This window comes from Balaenoptera borealis (assembly GCF_965194805.1).
Source record: "Balaenoptera borealis genome assembly, chromosome: 1".
Taxonomy (NCBI): domain Eukaryota; kingdom Metazoa; phylum Chordata; class Mammalia; order Artiodactyla; family Balaenopteridae; genus Balaenoptera; species Balaenoptera borealis.
In genome coordinates, this window is record NC_138860.1 from 146,784,549 (window position 1) to 146,790,805 (window position 6,257).

The following is a 6,257-nucleotide window of genomic DNA, read 5'->3' on the forward strand; positions in this document are numbered from 1 at the left end:
CTAATAACCAATGATGTCGAACATCTTTTCGTGTGCTTATTTGCCATCCATCTATCTTTCTTGGTAGAATGTCTGTTCAAATCTTTTGTCTATTTTTTTAATTGAGTTGTTTGTTTTCTTTTATTTTAATATCTTTATTGGAGGGTAATTGCTTTATAGTGTTGTGTTAGTTTCTGCTGTACAACAAAGTGAATCAGCTATACGTATACATATATCCCCATACCCTCTCCCTCTTGAGCCTCCCTTCCACTCTCCCTATCCCACCCCTCTAGGTGGTCACAAAGCACCGAGCTGATCTCCCTGTGCTATGCGGCTGCTTCCCGCTAGCTGTCTATTTTACGTTTGGTAGTGTATATATGTCCATGCCACTCTCTCACTTTGTCCCAGTTTCCCCTTCCCCGCCCCGTGTTCTCAAGTCCATTCTCTACATCTGTGTCTTTATTCCTGCCCGGCCACTAGGTTCCTCAGTACCATTTTTTTAGATTCCATATATGTGCATTAGCATACGGTATTTGTTTTTCTCTTTCTGTGTTTGTTTCCTTATTGCTGAGTTTTGAGAATTCTTTATACAGTCTGGATACCAGTCCTTTATCAAATATATGATTAGAAAATAACTTCTCCCAATGTGTGGTTTGTCTTCACATTTTCTACGCAGGGTCCTCCCAAAGCTCACTTATCTGTTCATTTTTTTTTCCCAGTCTTTTTTCCTTTCTGTAGACAGCCTTCATGCTCACTATTTTCTGCAATGTCGAATCTGCCATTAATCCCATCCAGTTCAATTTTTATCTCAGATATTGTAATTCAGTTTAGGTCTTTTTTACTTCTTTCACATCTCTACTTAACATGTTCAATCCTCTAGCTTATTGAACATACGGAATACCATTATAATAATGTTTTAATGTCCTTGTCTACTAATTTTATCATCTGGGTTCATATCTCTCTTTCTAGTACACTGCCATCTTGGTCTCCCCAGACTCTTAGTTTTGTCTCTGCAAATCAAGAAGTCCACTGACCTCCACGTGGGTTCCCCATCCTGTGCTGTGACCTAGAAACTCACTTAAGAATGTAAAGGGGCAATTATAAGATTCACCTCACTTGTTCCTAGCCCTCAGGGATCATGGTCCTTCATTGCCTAAACATCCAATGTCTTGAGAACCATTGATTTTTTGGTTTGTTTTTAATTGTTTCGGGTGGGAGAGTAAATCTGGTCCCTATTACTCCATCTTGGCCAGAAGTAGGAATCTTCATAGTTTCTTTAGGCATAAAGAACTCTTATTGTCTATTGTCAAACTTCTCATATTACAGATTAGGAAACTGAGAAACTGCACACATATTACCTATAGAAGGTAGTTTGGGGTTTAAAGGTTATAATGTGCAGTATTTGGTGTGGGGTTGAGGAGATGAATGCTGTTAAGGCTGAAGGGGTAGGCAGAGCTAGATTGTAAAGGATGCTGAATTCCATGCAAGGGCAAGGGAGTATCTTGTGGTTGGTGAAGGAGAAATTGAACAATCACTTTAAGTTTAGGAACCGTGTAGTCAGGCTTGATAGCCTAATTAATATTTACACATCTCTCTCTTTTTTTAAGCACAGTTGAATTTTATTCACCTTTAATTCTGGAAAGGGAGTTGGTAGAGGTGAGGAGATGAGCTTGCTGAGCTCTGGACCACATTCTGATCTTATCTGTATGACTCTGGGCAAATCAGTTCATTACTCTTGGGCCTCAGTTTTCACAACTTTAAAATGGGAATCCTAACACCTATATCCTCATCCACTGATTGTAGTGAGGATTAGATGAGATAACACGTGCTTGACAATAGACTATCAGTGCCCAGAACAGTAGCTGGCATATAATAAGCCCTCAATAAAGATGAACAATTATTAATTGAGAAAACAGGCTCAATAAGGCTGTTCTAATTGTGGTACCAGAACAAGTAAAGGGCAGTACAAAGCTTCCAACGCAGCTCTCTGACAGCTTTCCATGCCTATGATCCTTGAAAGCAGGATTTAATCCAAAGGAAGTAATAACGATTGGTTGAGGCAAATACCAAAAGGGCCACAAAGATATACATAGTGGTGGTAGAAAAGTCTTCCCTACCCAAGGGTACTCTCTGACCCAGAAGTTAGAGCCCAACCCGAAATGATTTTCTGATCAGTGAATGTTGGAAGCAGTTGGATTTCAGCCACACAGAGGGTTACATTTCACCAGCTAGAATAAAGAATCAGAGCTAGACTGTGGTATGCAATGGTTTGTGGTCATATGTTTTAATATAATGTTTTCGGCAAAATTAAACTGTAGGAGGCTCGAGCATGAAACGAAAGCTTTTATTTATGTATGTTCTCTCATGTTGCCAAACATTTGTACAGGCTGTTCTCATGACCTAAGATGCAGTGTCTTGTATATTCAATATTCTGTACGTGTCTGATTGCAGAAATGTCCTCTTCCTTCAGTTCTCAGCTCAAATACTATTAAGCCTTCCCTGACTTCCCCAGGCAGATGGTATATTCTTTCTCTTTTGATTCCTCTGCATTTTGCAAATACTGTCATTTTCATGACTGCCTTGTTTCATTTAATCTCTCTCTTTGTTTGTGTCTCCCACTAGACTGGGACCTCCTTTGTATCTCTGGAACCTCGGACAATGCCTAGAACTGTTAGTGTTCAATAAATATTTCTAGAAAAATGAATGAATAAATGGACACTGGGAATATAGGGTAAAGTCATGTACATAAAGATTCTTATACATAGTGTGAGCTCCATTTTTTTCATTTTCCTCCATTGTATTAGCCTGAGCTTTAGGGGCATATGTGATGTCTTGCTTACCTCTCTATATACCCTTATTTACTGTCACAGAACATAGAAGAGGCTCAACAAATGTTATATGAGTGAACAAATAAGTCTTGAGCCTTAGTTGCTTTATCTGTTGCATGCAATGGTTGGATGAGATAGTGTAGTCATTCAACCAATATTTCCTGTACGTCTACCATGTGCCAGGCACAGCATCAGTCATGATCAATGTTCTTAAGAAGCCTGTAGATCAATAGAATTGAACCAGGGACTATAATGCAAGGTGGAAAGTGAGAGGTCACATATTGGAATGTAGCTGACACTGATGGGGAGTGAATGAGACTTCAACCTAGAGTTGTCCTGTAGGATGGGGCAGGTTCTCAGGGCTTGACTGGGCCATGGGGTGCCCTGAAATTTGGTCAAACATTATTCTGGGTGTGTCTGTTGGGGTTTTCTGGGATGAGGTTTATATTTTTGAATTGCTAGACTGAGTGAAGCAGATTGCACTCCCTAATGTGGGTAGACCTCATCCAGTCAACTGAACAAAAAAGCTGAGTAAGAGGGAACTCCTCCTGCCTGACTACTGAGCTGAAGCATCAGTCGTTGCCCGTCTTCAGACACAAACTGAAAAATCAGTTCTTCTTGGGTCTCAAGCCTGCTGGTTTTTGATCTGGACCTATGCAATCAGATCTTCTGGTTCTCAGGCCTTCAGACTTGGACTGGAAGCACACCAGGGTCTCTTCTGGGTCTCCAGCTTGCCAGCTGCAGGTCTTGGGACTTCTAGCCTCCATAATTGCCTGAGCCAATTCCTTACAATCAATCCCTTTATCTCTCTCTCTCTCTCTCTCTCTCTCTCTCTCTCTATCTGTCTATCTGTCATCTATCTCATATTGGTTCTGTTTTTCTGGAGAACCTTGAGTAATACAAGAGAGTTAGAAGGAAACTACTCTTTCTTGAGCCTGTAGATGCTCTATATCCATTACCTCATTCCTTTCACATAGCACCCCTCTGAGGATGGATGTAATTTCCAGTTTACAGATGAGAACGCTGAAGCTCAGAGAGGTGAAGCAACAGAACTAGGTCACATAACTAGCAAATGGCAAAACTGGGCTAAAAATCTCATTCCCTTTAGCTCTATAGCCCGTGCTATTTCTCCTCCACTCAGCCCCATCCTTCTCTGCATGTCTTGTCTCTCTGAGATACTAAGTACTTTGTGAGCAGAAACCAGGTCTTATCATTTTTCTGGTACTCCTTGAAATCCTATGCCTGGTGCACTCTCTGGTCCATGGTGGTGAGGGTGGGGTGGGGGGGTGGCTTCTGGTCACTTGGGTCAATGGGACTTCTCTGCAGGGAAGGACTTTGGAGACCATTTAGCCCTACCCATCCCTCCTTCTACCCTTGTTTCTAGTCCAATTCCCTTCTTCTACCTGCTGTTGTTAATGACAATATGGCCATATATTCCCCACGGGAATTCCAGGGTGTCCTGAAGTTTAGTCACCTAAAGCCGAGGAGCACAACTCATGTGGAAGGGCTTCCCCGGGCCCCTTTTGGAACTCTGACTCAGTTGTGCCACCTGGCCTGGAGCGAGGTCTGCAGCTGGGCCGGAGCAGGGAGCGGGGAGTGTGTGCTCAAGAGGACCCTGACAGGCCTGCTGGGCCCCTGCTGGTTGAACTCCGGCTATAAATAGAAGGAATACTAAGCAGAATGTCTTTTTAATATGCACATGGAATTCATTTATTTAATGAAGAATTTTCCTGGAAGAAAGCTGAGCTGTCAGAGCTGGGCTATTTTTTAGTAGGATGTGGAAGAAAAACTCGAGAGAACAATATGCTTTTTTGATTTTTGCTATTAGAAGAGGTCACAGTAAAAAACAACACTATAGGGTCAGAAATAGGATCAGTGTTTTCCAGGGGACTACAGGTGAGGGCAAGGGATTGCCTGGAAAGGGGCACGATGGAATTTTTGGAGTGACAGCTCCATTCTATACCTTATTGTGGTAATAGTTATCTGGCAGCATACATTTGTCAAAGCTCATAGAACTCTTCATCTCAAATGAATGAATTTTACTGTATGTAAATTATACCTCAATTGCAATCATTGTTGCTTTTGTTGTGGTCATCCATTTACAATGCTTGGTGTCAGTTTATTTATCTCTTGTAAAAATAAAATACAGTGTGTGTGTGTGTGTGTGTGTGTGAAAAAAAAATAAAATAAATTATACTTCAGCAACCTTGACTTAAAAACAAGTCACAATGTTCCTTTTGAGGGAGAAAAGGAAGCAGTGGGGAACGAACATTTTCAAACACCTACTTTGGATAGGGTTCTCTGTAGTTTCTTTAGATACATTTACCTAGTTTAATACTTGCAAAACCACAACGAGTTAGAGATTACTGTCCACATTTCACACTCAAGGTTGAAATGCCCAAGGTTGGGAGAGCCTACATTAGTTACCCAAGGTCACACTAAGCTCCTCCTGGGCTTCATGAGGAGGTTTCAGAATTCCATAGTGACCTCTCTCCACCTACCTGGATGTTCAGGAAGATGAAGTCTAGAGTCTTTGGGAATAGGCAGAACTGAGCTTTCGCTCCTTATGTAAAACGCATCAGGTAGCTCCATGCTTTCTCTCCAGACTTTTCCTCCATTCTGTATTCATTGGCTGTTTCTGGCTACATCTGGGAAAAGGTCTTAAAAGGTGCTAATGGTCTTTAAGAGCTTTATTTAGTACCCCTGGACCTCCCTTTTTATCAAGTGTGCTTGATTTTGGGCAGACTTTGGTATCTGAAAGGGGGTGAGTTACACTCTGTAGGGCCTGCCATCATTCCTGGATCCCATTCCTGTGGTTGATGGCATTCATCAATTATGATACTCTATGAACCCTGACTTGCTTTTACAATCCTTCAGAACGCAGTCCTCTGGACAGTACTCACTAACTGCTGTCAGTTGGCGCTCAAAATCAGAAACTTATTTGCCATTCTACATGTGTTGGTAAGCCTAATTTAGGTGCATTTATAAATTGAGGGTGAAAGTTTAGCCTTTCCTCTCCTGGAATCTGGAAGCCTGAGAAAGGTTGATGTCTGGATCTAGAGGCAAAAGTAGGGAGAAAGTGGATTAGACAATTAGAGTCAGATTTCCATATCAGCTCTGTACCACTTCCCTCCATCTCACCTCCAACACTCATTTTTCCCTCTGTGGAATGGAGATAATAATACTAACAGCTATCCGAACGTGTTATGGTGAAGCTTAAGTCAAATGGCATAGCACATAGGAAACAAAACTCACTATGTCCGAGGCTCTGTGCTAAGGACTTTTACATGTATTATCCTGTTCAACCCTTACAACAAAGTTTTGCATAAGAAGAAAAGGTTTTAATCTACATTTTATAGATAATACGTAATTTGTTCAAGTCACACAGTAAAGGGTGAGGACTCCAAATCTCATATTGTTAATCATAAGCTACACTGCCTCTCTTTTCAG

General features: G+C 41.4%; 1 protein-coding gene across 26 annotated transcripts in view; it reads left to right on the plus strand.

Annotated features, from left to right (window-relative positions):
- LOC309613193 (uncharacterized protein) overlaps window positions 1-6,257 on the plus strand; it is a 170,446-nt gene that overhangs the window by 121,530 nt on the left and 42,659 nt on the right. The gene's annotated exons all lie outside the window — the stretch shown is intronic.